Source organism: Sphaeramia orbicularis, chromosome 2 (assembly GCF_902148855.1).
Source record: "Sphaeramia orbicularis chromosome 2, fSphaOr1.1, whole genome shotgun sequence".
Lineage (NCBI taxonomy): Eukaryota > Metazoa > Chordata > Actinopteri > Kurtiformes > Apogonidae > Sphaeramia > Sphaeramia orbicularis.
The window spans coordinates 3013534-3030252 of NC_043958.1; the positions used below are offsets into that span (position 1 = coordinate 3013534).

The 16719-nt window shown below is 35.0% G+C and overlaps 1 protein-coding gene and 1 pseudogene across 1 annotated transcript in view; one reads left to right on the forward strand and one right to left on the reverse strand.

The window, feature by feature from the left end:
- LOC115431961 (NACHT, LRR and PYD domains-containing protein 3-like) overlaps positions 1-16719 on the reverse strand; it is a 592418-nt gene that overhangs the window by 339961 nt on the left and 235738 nt on the right. The gene's annotated exons all lie outside the window — the stretch shown is intronic.
- LOC115432490 (leucine-rich repeat-containing protein 4C-like) lies at positions 9208-15397 on the forward strand (annotated as a pseudogene).

A 16719-nucleotide genomic window follows, 5' to 3' on the forward strand; every position in this document is an offset into this window, starting at 1 on the left:
ACAGCAGTGATGATGTTTATTCCAGAGAATGGCTTCACACTCAGCGAGGAGTCTTTATTAGTGTGTTTAATGTAATTTCATGACAGATGTGTGAGGGTGATCCATACATGAGAGGGCAGCTTATCATCACATATCACACATACCATGTTGATTGAACATACAGCTGATGGGATGATTTTGTCAAATGCAAAAATTACACTCAATATATTAACAATCATTTTGGTTCAGGTTCCACATTCAGCCCAATTTAATCTCAAGTGGGTCGGATCAGTAAAATACTGTCATAAGAACCTAGAAATTAGGACAAATCCCATTTTTTCCTCTTTTTTTTTTATATGTAAAAAAAGTAAAGTTACATGAAAATATTTGCATTAACAAATATTCTTTCTCAAAAAATGTGAATAACCTGAAATGTCTTAAGAAGAATGAATGTAATTTTACCAATATTCTGCCTGTTATTAAATATTTTGTGTATTTGTAGATCCACTGTGATCTGTAAGTTGTAATTTACATGTGTAAATGATAAACTGAGGGGGAATATTGTTACAATTGCTCTTATTTTTCTTAGTAAATGTCAGCTTCTTCATGGTTGTTCATGTTATTCATATTTTTTAAGTATAGTTTATAGATGTAAACATTTTCATCATATAATTTGACTTTTTTTTTCACTGTAAAACATAGACAAAAGTTTGGAGTTGACATTATTTATATATTATTTTGTTACTATTTTACTGGTCTGACCCACTTTAGATTATACTGGGCTGAATGTGGAACCTGAACTAAAATGACTTTGACACCACTGGCTCTGGTCCAGAAGGTAGAAGAGAATATTCCCAGTTCCACTGATGTTTCTGTAGAGTAGAAATACAGCTTCAGAAACATGGTGAAGTTGTATATAAGTGTGTAGAGGGACATGTGCATATGAATATTTAGGATTAACAGAACTGTCCCTGCCAATATTCAACAGATCTGTTTGTGTTAAGTTTATCCTTCATAAACTTTGCACATATAGTCGCGGCAAAAATGATTAGACCACCAAAAGTCACCAAAAACGATGGTTATGTAATCAAGTACTAACTCATGTGTTTCATGTGACTAAAACAGACAGAAAAGAAAACATGGAATGCCTAAAAGCACAGTTTTTGGCAGTACAATGACATAGCTATTGATGTCAGGTATGCAGATTATTTTATTGATGCAACTGTTGATCAATTATTGCAGTCAACAATCCAAACAAAACAAAAATGACCCAAAAACCAGTAGGATGTCATAAAGTTAATAACAGGACCTTGAAACTGACCCATGAACATCAGGGATCATAATAATAATAATATTAATAATCTATTAATAATCTAGTTTTAAAACATGGCACCAGTCAGTGTTTATTAGATGTTCAGACCTGATTGAGGGTCCGACGGCGGCAGAGACAATCTGTTCCACATGACCCGCCTCCTGTTGTTTCCGACCTCTGCGACACCTCTGGGCTCTTCTAGTCACTGACTCAGAGCTGCCATGTTGGATCTGAGGGAGGGTGTAAATGAGCAGGGCCACCGTCCGGCTCATTAACACCTCCAGCCATCACATGTTCACACATACACCACTCTGTAAAACAGCCTGATGTCGGGTTTAATGAAGAAATATATGGAGGGTGTGAAGGACAGGTGAAAGTTTTTAACTTTTTACACTAATGCAAACTGGAAATAGAATCTTGACTTAAACCAGGGGTGTCAAACATAAGACCTGTGCTCCAAAAAACTAAGAGTCCAATCCCTCCCATGGGATGAATTTGTGAAATGCAAAAATTCCACAAATTAATCACAACCCATGCACCTTTTTTTTTTTTTTTTTTTTTTTTTTTTTAATTTTACCGTGTATATATCCTTTATTATCTGTAAATATCCTAATATGTTGTATGCATTTCTTTTATCTGTAGTAAAGAGTTCGCTTTTTGCATATTCTATTTCTTTGTAGTTTTTTTAATATTGTCAATATTTTTCAGTGTAATGTGTGACATAACAGTCTTTTTGCAATTTAAGTGCTTTCTACTAAACTGTAACAGTGATCATAAAGTTCTATTCTATTCTATTGTGACAAAATCCTCTGTATTTTGTGTTTTTTCAGTGAACATCAGGTGTTTTCCTATATGGGCTCTACGCACAGTCTCACTACTTCCTGAACTTCAGGTGGCTCCTTTATTTCCTGTCTTTCATTATTGGACACACTGATTAATCCAGGTGTGCCTAATTAATCAGTAGTCTCAACAAGAAGTAGCAGACACACCTGGATTAATCAGTGTGTCCAATAATGAAAGACAGGAAATAAAGGAGCCACCTGAAGTTCAGGAAGTAGTGGAGCTGTGCATGGAGCCCATTGAATTCACTGATCATGTAGATGTTCATAAAAGTTCAGGTTAAAGTTGAGGGTTATTATATCAAAAACAGAGAAAACTGAAGAAAAAAATGACTTTTCCAGTAAAATATATCATTAACTGAACATAAACCCAGTGCATCTATCCACTGTCACTGATCCAACTCCATGGCTTTTACTGGTGAATCAATGTTGTAGAAGATGACGGTGTTTCCACGGTAACTATGGAACCTCTCAGCGTCTAAATGGGTCATATCCGATGACCATGAAAAGACAAAAACTGCATTTTACACCAATTATTTCCAAGTATTCATAGGTTTAGTGGATCAACAGGTATTAAACAGTTTTATGTTTTGGTCGTCGGTGGCTGTTTGGGTCCTTATGGGTAAAATGAAATTTCTCATTAGTAGACTTTAATTAAACAATATTTAATTGAGTTGATCATTACAATAAGCATGACTGGCTGGAAAATGACATCACATAAAAAGAAATCCTCCTCGTGTCTGGAAGTGAAGCATTGAAGTGTACTTTGTAACTAACTCCTTTAAGTATCATAAAGTGATCAAATTATCAAATGTGTGCTGTTGATTGTACATCATATAGAATAAGGACAGACTCTGACATATGCATATGATGCTTTGAAAAGTCTGGATGGGGGGTGGGGGGGTCAAACATACAGCCCGTGTGCTAAAACCGGTCACCGAAGGATCCAATCTGACCCATGAAATGTAAAAATTACACTGAAGATATTAAGGATATTAAAATAATTTTAGTCCAGACTCCACATACAGACCAAGATGATCTAAAGTTGTTAAAACTGGTAACTACCAAATATGATCAACATCTGAACTATTCTTTGACCATATTTGATCCTTTTTAAACCTTCATTTATTTTTTTTGACATAGTATTGTTTTGTTCTATACAATGAAACTCATGTTGGATTTAGAAAATATAATGGAGAGAATATTTTTTACAATACAGTGTAATTCCATCTCAAGTGGGTCAGACTAGTAAAATACTATCATAATAACCTATAAATAAAGATAACTCCAAATATTTTTTTTCTTTGTTTTAGTGTAAAAATAATTAAAATCACATGAAAATATTTGCATTTACAAACTATCCTTCCACAAAAAATGTGAATAACACGAATAAATTTACATGCTCTTACTGCTGAACTATTTGTCTTCCTTTCAGGTCTATTGTGTGTATAGTCTGTGGCTCCCCCTCCTGGATATCACCTGGAATTACAGTTGACAACACTTCTGTTCTCCTCACACCTTCCAGGCTGTTGGCCAATTGGTCAGGTGCTCAAAGTGGGCGTGGTTAATGCCGAAAAACTGAGGACCGCCCACCATTTGGGCACTTAAGTGTCTCGTGAAGTATGAAATGTCTCAGCTAGAACGAACTGTGTTTTTGTTTTTGCCTCAAGAAGATGAACTAGTTTCTCTGAGAACTTTCTTCTCACTCCTGAGGCTGTGAAAACACCGGGTTTGGGAGTTCTCCTAGCTTGTTCTCGATACAACGTTCAATAGAACTTTCTTCTCCTGCGGCTGTGCAAGAACTATTGCGCGATTGGTCAGAAATTTGAAGTGGGCGGGGAAAATACCAGAAGACCCCCACGAGTTCGGCACATACCCAGCAAGAACAAAGACATTTTTAAAGACCAAGTTTAGCAATATCGACAATTTTAACAAAATTAACAATTTTAACAATAGTCTGCCTTTAACTGAATGTTTTGTGTGTTTGTAGATCTACTGTGAAGTTTCATATAAATGTGTAAATGATAAACTGGGGCAGAATATTGTTGACAATCTAATTTCAATCAATCAATGAAATCTTATTTATATAGCGCTACATATAGATAAAATTTCATAAAGTTACCTCATGACTCTTTACATTTAGAGCTGGTCTAACCCAGACTCTCAAGCCACGTATTTTTCTAAAGAAATTTCAGGTTCACATTATTCACATTTTTTAAAAACGTATATGATATAATTTAGCTTTTTTTTTTCTCTAAAACATAGAGAAAAGTTTGCACTTTGGAGACATGAGTAGATGCTTTTCTTGGATTAATATAGATATGGAATGCATTAAATGTCTGTTTTTTTTTCAACAAGAAAAAATGAACTTGACCCCATTTTAACTGGTTTTTGCTTTGGCAGTAGTTGCACTGAAGATCTGTTGTGAATTCAAACAAAGTCAGAACAGCCATAGTTTGATCTGGTGATCTTAGTAACATGATGATATGTACGATGTTAATTTACATTAAATAATTGCCGGGATCCAAAACATCATTTAACCTGTTAAACCCTGGGCCATTTGTTTCCAGTGGGAATCATTTCAACGTAACACAAACTGATGTGTAAAAGCAACAACAGTACTAACTCTGCTTCTATTTTTATCACTTCTTTTGTTTGACTATGAGTGTTTGTTTATCACCAGCAGTAGGCGGTTGTGATAATGGTTGTAGAAGCTTTATCCATCATTGTGTTTCCTGTTATGTTTCAAGTTTTCTAACTGTCATCTCTCATAAATGTAAAGAGGATAGCATTAGTCCAGTGAGTGCTGTTGTTGAGTTACAATTACTAGTATCATCTTGATTTACAACTATCATCTATTAATACTATAAATGAAAGTGAGTGTTATAGAAGCACTTCATGTTGTCCCTCAGCAGCAGCAGCAGTATGGAAATAATCCACGTCCAGAGGATTAACGATTAGCATCTTCATTCAGACTCCAGCCGCTTTCATGTGCTTCGGTTTGTTATTCTGTAATCCTCCTGCTCTCTGATAGTCTGACGCTTAATAAAACACACTGGTATGTAGAAGGACATCCAACACACAATCTGCATCCACCACATATGGTGGAAAAGTATAAGTACATACAGTACATAAGTAGATATAGAGCTATAAAATGTTTTTTTCTATAAATCTCTTCAACAACTTCAGTTTTGCTCAAAACAACCAAACATTCAATTGGTTTAAGGATTTTAACCCTTTAATTGCCAATTTGATTACTTCAAGTCACTGTTATTATTTAGGAAAAATACATAGAAAATGAGTTATTTTCCATAAAACAAATGTTGGAGGGCTGGAGTGTTTTGTTTTTAATGAGTCTTGGATTTGTCAAACATTATCCAAAATATTGAATTTGGTGCATTATTAGTTTTTGTTTGTCATCAGTTTCAACATTTACTTCCCTACATTCATCCTCCTCCAAAAAAACTACTATAATAGGTTTACAGATTCATATTTTTTCTGCTTTTTGGGGTCTTATTTTTGATCAACTTCAGTCCTGATTAAAAACAATCAAATATTCAATAATTTTCAGGATTTTAACCCTGTAAATGCCAGTTTGATGACACGATGCAAATATGCTTTATGAAAAGAAAACCACAAATAAAGAGTTATTTTAAATATTACTGTTTCAGAGTCAGTACCGGTGTTTGACTATAATGACAATAATGCTCAGTTTTTTCACAATAAGACTGAGGGTTATAGTTTCTTATTTTCCAAGAAAATCTGGAAGGACTTATTGGATTCCCCCTGACTTTTTTAAATTAATTAATTTATGGCCTATCATGACAAAAACAAATGTGAGGGATAACATGTTAAAATGAAAAAAAAAAAAAAAAAAATCCATTGTGGCCTTTTGTTTAATTATTTATTAAATTTTTGTTATTTCTGATACTAAGATATCCACTCAGATTCTCCACTTCAACTGAGGAATAATAGACTTTTCAACAACAAATTTAATATTAAATCATTGAAATTCCTCTAAAACATAAAAAAATGTTAATTAGATTGTTTTATGTGTTCCTGTGTTCTTTTCGGGGCTGTGATATTTTTCTGTTATCTTTGTAAAATACTCTCAACCACTTGTAAAGTCCTGGAATAAGAGTAAAAATAAGAAAACACTGATGAATCCCACAAATCTATGGGTATGAACAAAATAAGAGAATATGTAGGATATGAATAAAAATAAGAGAAAATTTGTTGGTATATGTTTTCTCGCAAGAGGCCCACTGTGTCATGTGGTGATAACTCTTCCAATAATCAGGTAAAGTGTACAGTTGGCAGGTAACTGAAGAGGTTTCCAGCAGTTATTGTCTCCTGTTGAAAGCACAAATTATCCAGGTCAAGTCAAAGGCTGAAACGGGATCTCCGCAGACACCCAATATGAGTGAGAGGAAACACTGCAGAGAACCAAACAACTGCTAAAACACTCAGACGGAACGATGAAAGCGGCAAACAGAGACACTGTAAACACAAAGAATTATTTTCCACCAACACCGACTTAAACGTGCAGACACAACAACCCTTAGATAAGCAAAAAAGTTAAAAAAAAAAACAAAACTGAAATATGAGGGGTTTCTTCTCCCTTTTTTGTCTTTTTTTGTGTCTGCTTATTTGTGTCTATAAAAAAATTCTGAAGTTATCATAAAAATATATATTTGTGTAGAACAGATGCTGTAAAATTCTGCTATTCTGCACATAATTACCCTCCAACTATGTGTATTTAGTTACTGAGCGTGTGATATCTTCAATCAATTACACTTGAAGGCACTTTAAACATTTACTGCCTAAATTTTTTTTTACAATTATAGAAAAGGATAATTATTCATGTTGTTGCTATGAAGCAGATTTTAAATTAAGTGGAAATTGTTCATGCGAATTTAACACTTACAATAACGATGATGTAAATTAGTGACATTAGGCATAATTGTCATAATACCACTGGATACCACTGCTGTCAACGATGCAGATTCAATAAAACATTTCATATAATATCACATTAAATGAATAGTATGCATAAGAGATCACAACTCAGTATCTTATATTTCAGTAGAAATCTCTGCGTGTCATATTTTAGGGACTGAATATATGCCTGGATCAAAAAATAATATGAAGAATTATATTGGATGGATGGATGGATGGATGGATGGATGGATGGATGGATGGACAGACGGATGGATGGACAAATGGATGGATGGACAAACAGATGGATGGACGGATGGATGGATGGACAGATGGATGGATGGATGGACAAACGGATGGATGGATGGATGGACAAACGGATGGATGGATGGACAAACGGATGGATGGATGGATGGATGGATGGACAAACGGATGGATGGATGGATGGATGGATGGACAAACGGATGGATGGATGGATGGACAGAGGGTACAGAGTGATTTATCTGGGCCAGGGATTTGGACAGCATTAGTGTAATCTTTCTCTCTGTGACCAACAGGTCTTTTCCTTTATCCATCCAATACATTACACATCATGTCCCATCATCAGCTGCAGTTCAATTCATATCTGTCAAATGTGTAAGTCTACAGCCTCAGCTCCTTCAATAAACTTCAATTCACAGGTTGTCTGATTTGTTGTTGAGCTCTTCTGATTGATGTTTGGCCACAATGATATTTTGAATACATTTCCTCTTCTTTTTTAAGTGTAATAGATGATTTGTAAACTTAAAACTAAATGTACAGACTTCAGCTTCATTCATCATGCTTCATTATTCTACTTTTTTTTTATTTGGGAGTAAAAGTTAGAGTTGTCAGAAAAATACCTGTACTTTCTCATGTGTATATTGTCAAAACAGGCACTTTAGTTTTAAACCTGTTGTAGTGATTTCAAAATGGATTAAACTTTTTCTAAATCATTTATCACTGTTTATTATAATATTATCCTCTGAATTTAGCATTTTTCGTCAAAATCAGATATTTTCATGTATATGTTCATAAAAGCTCGGAGTAAATTCAAAGATTATTATATTATAACAGACAAAACTAAACAAAAAGTGACTTTATAAAAAAATATCAATAACTGAACACAAACCAAGTGTCTTCATCCACTGACATTGGTTTTATTGGCGAGTCAATGTTGTAAAAGCCTCTGAATGTCCAAGTGGGTCATATCTGATGACCAGTTACATTTTACACCAATTATTTACACGTATTCATAGGATTAGTGGATCAACAGGTATCAGACAGTTTACATCAGTTGATGCCTTTGGTCACCGATGGTTGTTTAAGTCTTTATGAATTAAACCTAGTTTATTTTTGAAACAGACATTTGAGCAAACTTCTTCCACAAATATACCAAGACTTACGATTTACAAAGATTTTACGAAGGTCTTTATAAGTTAAATGATTTAAGTCCGATCTTGAAGACAGGTAGTACTTGAAATTGTATCTGTAACTGTGTCTCAGACCAACTGGCCTTGATATGTGGAGTCCCCCAGGGGTCTAGTTTGGGACCACTTTTGTTCAACCTTTATATGATTCAGTTAACATGCAGCAAAAGTGCATCCTACCATATTTATGCAGATGACGCTGAGATTTACATGTTATATATACATTCTACCTCAAATATTTACATGTATTGATATGATTAGTGGATCGACAGATATTTAACATTTTAGATCAACGAATGTTTTTAGTCACTGGTGGATGTTTGGGTCTTTATGGTTAGAAAAACTCCATTGTCCACTTTTGATGCTGTCCATATTCAAATCATCCCAGTAAAAATCCAGTTTTCTGCTGTGAATAACCATTTCCATCTATAAATAAACCTGGAGACGAACACCCGCCTGCAATCAATCAAATCTGTCCAGACCTTCTAATTCTCTGCTCTGTGGCCCAGTTTGGCTTCAATCTCTTAAAGCTGCCTGGGCTCTCATAACCCCCTCCCACTGCACATCCACATACACAAGCCTGGTGAATAATTGACAACCCCCCCCTCCCCATCTCTCCCCCTCCCTCCCCTCTGCTGCTCTCCATCCTTTCTTTCCATCACACTGTCTTTGTGGTGTGGTTCGTCGGGATCTCTGGGCCGTGAATAGCTACCCCCCCACACCCTTCGCCTCCATCATGTTCACTCTCCACCTGCTGCTAACTGCATGTTGACGACTGTCAGCAGGTACACGGACGCAAACACACCAGCAGCTGTCGGTAAGTAACACAAACTGTCTCATATCAATGCTTTTTCAATGATATGATACTTTGATATCATACTTTTTAGTTCTTTTCCTAAACATTTAATGCATAGAATCATCCACTGTTTGTTTTAATCCTTAGAGGTATGGGCTCATTTTGACCATGTGTGAATACATCTGATTTTTGCCTTTATATACCACATAAAAATGTTTACCGTATCCATATTTGATATCTTTTTAGCGCAACTTCACCTTTTACTATAGATATATAGAACATGGTCTGTGATCATCAATTTGTGTTTGATGATTTAGTGATTTTTGTGCATTTTTATAACTGCATCAGTACATTGCTGTAGTAAATGGGCAAGAAAAAAACACAATTTAACCATCCAGGGTCTGTAAAGCAGAGATATTATTTAATTTGACACCAAAAAAATATTCAGTTCTACCTTTATGTGCTCATATTTGCCACCAATGGTTTACTTTGTCAAGTTCCAAAACAGTTCACTCAGCGTGTTTTTGTTATTTATGATAATAAATACTATATATTTTCAATTCAGATTTGATAATTTTGATGATTTTTGTGTATTTTTGGGCCCAATAGGTTAAGTTATAGTAAAAAAAAGTATTTTGAGTTCATGAGGATCCAGGAAAGTAAAAGTTTTGGCTTTGTTATATTAAACGCCTGTCTTGATTGCAAAAAGAATGGTGCAACAGTTTTTTCCACATACATTCACATGGTAATTCAAAACGTACATATATACATGTACATACAAGGTAAAGTTGCTGCTTAAAGTGTTCTGTGCTGTTATTCTTTATCTCTTATACAGACAATATATCATAGACTGCACTCAACAAAACATTTTTTACTGAAGTATTTGATGTATATGTACTAGACTGTAAAAATGCACCACTTAAAGTAATTGACAGACACTCCAGACAGATTTAATTATATAAATAATAATTACACAGTAAGCACCTTTCCTTAACTGTAGATGATGTTCATTCAGAAGTTTTGCATTAGAACATGTCTACAGAATTGGCACAGTCAGAGAAAAGAGAAAATAGAATACCAACTGGAGGTTTTTTTTTGCATTTTTCAAGAGTAAATCCGCATTGACTGTAAATAGAACCACCTTTATAACCCATAAAAACCCAAACATCCACCACTGACCAAAACCATCTGAACTGTTTAATACCTGTTGATCCACTAATCCTATCAAAACATGTAAATAACTGGCGTAAAACACAGTTTGTCATCTTTTCATGGTCATCAGATATGACCCACTTGGACGTTCAGAGGCTCTGTAGTTACCATGGAAACACTGTCATCTTCTACAACATTGATTCACCAGTAAAACCCATGGAGTTGGAGTGAATTAAATATAGAAAAATACATGACTTACTCAAAAAAATGCAGAGAATAAAATGATAAATGACTTTGGATAGGATAAATGTAGAGAATAAATCATCTAGAAGTCATTCCAAAAATAGTTCCAGGTTTTAAAGGGTTAGGCAAATGACTACGATTGTAGATGTTTGTTTTGATGTTCAGTTAATGATATATTTTACTGAAATAGTCACATTTTCTTCAGTTTTCTGTATTGATTTAATAACCTTTAATTTACTCTGTTTTCATGAACATCTACATCATCAGTGAATTAAATATAGGAAAATATTTGATTTCTACTGAAAAATGCAAAATGCAGAGAATAATATTATAATTGTACATCACTCAGGAAAGACTAGATTTAGAGAAAAATCCATTTAGAAGTCACTACAAAAAGGGTTTCAGGTCTTTGAGGGTTAAATAATTTCTGATTTAATGAACATTTAATCCTTGCGGTGTGTCCCAGATGATCAAAATGTGTAAAGAATGAAAACATGTTTAGTAATTTGGACTAAAGACTGTTTCCTTTACGAAAAAACAAGCAAAAAATACTATAAGAATGTGTCATTATTCAAAATCACTTTCTGGAAACATGTGTAATCTGCATTTTCTTTCTGTCTAAAAGTATCTTCACGTTCATGTACTGTATGTGGTCGGTGTCGTATTCTTGGGTCAGTAGGGCTGGTTTTTACTCAGGCTCCATGATTACGTCATAAAGGTCAAGCAAGTGGTGGAAAAACAGGATTCAGTTACAGTACAGAAGCAGCAGGGAAACAAAATTAAAAATCATTACTTTCCTTGTACGAAACATTGATTAATTGAAGTGTTTATTTTGAATATGAAAAACAAAACTTGTAGTATGCATCTGTACTTGAAAAAGTGGCATGAGGGAAAAATATCCAAATTTTACATAATTTGGTGGAAATATTAATAATAATCTCATCAAAATGAACATTTTATTAAATTTGCAGGTAAACACTACATCCCATTGTGCTCAATTTGAAAGAAACATGTGCGTGATGACATAAAATTTGTGAATTTGAGGAACGATTTAGAAAAGGAATTGAAAGAATATATAACTAGAAGCACTCGGAGAGCGCAGACCTCCGCCAAGGTTGATCAGTGCCCCCCCCCCGATCACCACCAAAATTTAATCATTTCTTCCTTATCCCATTTCCAACAAACCCTGAAAATTTCATCAAAATCTGTCCATAACTTTTTGAGTTATGTTGCACACTAACGGACAGACAAACAAACAGACAGACAAACAAACAAACCCTGGCAAAAACAAAACCTCCTTGGCGGAGGTAAAAATTAATCACTTTGAAAAAGGGTAAGCAGAACTTTGACTGAAGAGATTTATGGATGTTAACTTTAATAACACTGAATATTAGAAAAACTTTACAGCACATAAATATTATATATATTATATGTATATAAACTAATAAAGTTATGGCTTATATAAAAAAAACTTATTGAGATAATCACATACAATATAAGTTATATGGAAAATTGTATATTATTATAAGCTATAGCCAATTGTATTTTTATGAGTTTATATTTATCACTTATATTGTAGGATTATGATGTAGAATTATAGATAAACGATAATTACCTCCGCCAAGGAGGTTATGTTTTTGCCGGCGTTGGTTTATCTGTCTGTCTGTGTGCAAGATAACTCAAAAAGTTATGGATGAATTTGGATGAAAATTTCAGTAAATGTTGATACTGGCACAAGGAACAAATGATTAAATTTGGTGGTGATCGGGGGGGGGGGGGGGGGGTAACTGATCTGCCCTGGCAGAGGTCTGCGCTCTCTGAGTGCTTTTCTAGTTATGATTACTTTATTAGTGTTTCTCTTAAATGATTATTGCTTTTTATTTATTATTGTTTCTGTTATTATTACCTATTGCGTTCACTATAATATAATTATTTATATATTATCATTATTTAGCATTATTACTACTTTTATTATTTTTTTTACTACTGGTACTTCTAATTTGCAATTGCCTGTTTTTACAACTTTTTATAGTTACTGTTATTAAATTTCTTTTCCTTTGTTATTTTCTAATTCTTCTTATATCTGAATATACAATGTTGTGCTGCTACTGGAACCTTAATTTCTCTGAGGGCCCTTTCCACGGAATCAGTGAAGTTCTATCTAATCTAATCTAATCTAATCTAATCTAATCTAATCTAATCTAATCTAATCTAATCTAACTTGTTGACCTGTGGTTGTTTCAGTTAGCTGTGGAGCCATGAGGGACGTCCTGTTGGTCCTCGTTGTGGCGGTGGCCAAGGTGGTCCAGGTTTGGTCCAGGTCTCACAGCAACTGGTGTGAACGGGGCTGCGACTGTCGTGGAGATCTGAAGTTCACCATCTGCTCGCGGGTTTTCTTTACCCAGCTGCCATTGCGAGTCCCTCCCTCCACAGAGCTCCTCGACTTGTCCGACAACCACATTTCTACGATCCCCGAACGCGCTCTCAGCAAAACCCGCAAGCTTCGAGTCCTCCTTCTCCAGAACAACAACATCAGTGTGGTGGAGGACGGCTCGTTTTCACATCTGGAGTTCCTGCAGAAGCTGGACCTGAGCTGGAACTGGATTTCCACTCTGACCGAAGGCTTCTCCATTGGACTGACCTTCCTGCGAGAGCTACAACTGGCCCACAACCGGCTGACCAGCCTGGACAGCAGGAGCTTCATGCACCTTGATGGTCTCCAGAGGTTGAACCTGACCGGTAACTCCATCCACACCATCCACGTGAGGTCGTTTGCACCCATGAGCACCTTAAGGCAGCTCCATTTGGAGGATAACCATCTGACAGTGCTGAGGAGTGGAACCTTCTCCATGCTGCGCTCTCTGGAGGTCCTCAATCTTGCAGGAAACAAGATTAGCGAGATGGAGATGGGCGTCTTTAAGCCACTCACCAGCATGACATTACTAAATCTGGCCAACAACCATATGTCCGCCGTCTACTTCAAAACCTTCCTCAGCATCCACACCTACAGCACCCACATCCTGCTGGAGGGGAACCCCTGGAACTGTGACTGCGACCTGCAGAGAGTATTCCGGAAGCTCCGGAACATCCAGCGGCTTTTCCTGGACGACTACTTCAACTTGACCTGCAAGACCCCGCCCGTGCTTGAGGACTACCTCCTCATGGACGTGGACACGGAGCTGTGCATCGCCGAAACGGTGACCGTGCTCATCATCACCATCACCGTTGTGATAACGGTGCTAGCAGCCATGTTGATGGGCGAGAGGAAAAGGAAGAAAAAGAAAAGAGGCAAACACTGGACTCAGCAGGGGGAGCTGTCGGACGAGTCGGATTACTAGCGATGGGCAGGTGAAGCCTCATGAAACTCTGAGGCTTTACGTACAGTTGTGCCGATAAACGTTAAGGGATTCAAGGTGTCAGTGACAGTGACATCTGGTGGACAAAAGGAGACACTGCAACTCATCAAGAGCACAACTCCAGCACTAACACTGTTTCAATCCCATGGCAGCAATAAAAGTTCATAAAAGACTGTGTGGTCATTCATGTAATTTGTCCTTTTATCCTCCTGAGACCCAACAATGCATTAAATAAATAAATAAATAAAAAATGTTGTCTACTACAAAGGACATTCCATAAATGCATGATTGTATTTTTTATGGAATGTCTTTTGCAGTGGACAGTGTTTTTGTTTTAATTTATACACATGGTAATTCAAAGTGTTGTAATTCAAAGAATAAAGATCAACAACAGTAAAATATAGAATTTTACACAGAATATTAAAAAATGAACATAGTTAAAATAAATGAGATCATTTAATTTGGCCTATGCAGAGCTGTAAACATCAACAATCTACTAATATAAATCTATAAAAACTAGAAGAACAAGTAAATTTTACATGTAAAATATTAACCTTTGCATTAATTTTTTATGAATCAATAAATACATGTATATGAAAAAACTATTGCATCATGCTGTTTCCAATTAAGGCAATTATTTAATGTAAAAACAAGCCAAAACGTTTACTTTACTTTCCTGTCTTGCATCATCACTACACATTAAAACAAATTATGCTTGTGAGACTTAGAAGTACAGCTAATTTCTTTGGGGAAAAAAAACCAAAAACTTACCATGCAGACACACACATGCTCTAAATATAAATGATAGAATATGAAGGGTTAAATGTTGGTTCAGGTTCATTTGGAGCTTTAAGCTTTATTTAAAGACTGGACTAAAACACTAAAGTGAGTGTTTTAGTCTATTTTTTATAAAGAAAACATTTAAAGCTAATGATTTATCAGTCACTTGTGGACTTGTACGAAATGTTCCGAGCCAATGAAATGCTTCAAAACAATTTGAAGGAATGAAGCGTTAAGTGAATCAATGATGTCATCAGTCACATGACAGCCGTGTTTTGATTTTTTTTTTTTTTTTTTCTTCAGGTCCAGGGCTGTTTTATAGTGGTCATTTTTGATGCAGATGAAAAAATAAGATTCTAATGTGTTTGACAGACAAAAACTGCCACAAACTCCATTTAGGGTAAATTTAGCATTGTATGATTCATTCTGTCAGTTTCTTGTTGGAGCCATTTCCACTTGTTTCACACCAAAAACCCTAGAGAGGCTTTGATTCAAACACATTTATTCATATAATGTGGCGCATGTGCTGCTTATTGATTAAAGGTGACTGAATTGCACTGTATTTGTACATCTTTATTGAACATTTGAGTGGATGTGTTAAATTTGTGTATGGCTATGTATTGTCAGTCTTCCTGATGTGATTCCATGTTTGGAAAACCAATAAATCAAATTAAATTTTCTCGAATTCTAAATCTAATGAAACAAAAACGTAGGCCATACCTAACCTACTGCACTGTGAGGCTATGGTCTATAGCGCCCTCTGTAGGAAAAAAGGTTTATTGCACAGAAAAGAATTTTATTGTTTGGGACAGTGGGTGGGGTTTGTTGTTTTCTACTGATCTTCATATACTTCCCAAAACCTCTGATTGTCCTTTTATGACCATCTGTCCCCCTGCCCCTGGAACATGTTCAGATATAACATAGACGCAAAATGAAATCAGTTGCAGTGTTGTTGTTGTTTGTTTTTTTTTTAAGATAATGATTATAGCAACACAAGTCCATTGTTATAACAAATGTCCTACACAAGACAGTTGAAAGTACTTCACCTAAAATGTGACTTAGAAATTAAAAACGTTCAGTCCATGATGTCTGACTGAAAAAACACTGCAAGAGGTTTTATGCAAAGGAAGTAGTATGTAACTAGTCTGATCCATCTGAGATCATATCAGTCTGTGTTAGAATCCTAAAAATAAAATGAGTTTGACACCCATGGTCTAGATGGTCCTTTTTGTTTTTTGTCCAGACCACACAATGTCCATTTGTCCCCCAAAAGACCTGGATATTCATTGGTTTGAGCATAATACATATTTCCACTAAATACATGAGAATGTTTATATCTATAAACTACTCTTTAAAAAATGTGAATAACATGGACAACCTGAAATTTCATAATTCAAAGTGCAATTTTGCATTTATTTCTCTTCAGACATTTAATGTTCATATTTGTTCAAGTTATTCTCATTTTTTGTGAAAGGATAGTTTGTAAGTCTAAACATTTTCATGTATTTTTTTATTATTATTTTTTTTTTACACTATTATATATATATATATATATATATATATATATATATATATATATATATATATATATATATATATATATATATATATATGCTGTATGTGGCCCCTGAACCAAAATGAGGTTTTCATTGTCAATAAAGAAACGTTTCTCTTTATTCACGACACTGGAGACGTTTAGGTGGAGCCTCTTTGATGAGTTAAGTTAATAATATTAAACTTAAATTCACCGGTTAATGAAAAAATAAAAGCGTCTAAAAAGCATCTAAAAAAAGCATTTAATCTATAAAATGTTCTATGAAGGAAATGTATTTAAAAAATAACTACTGTGTGAATTAGGACATATAAATTAATTAGC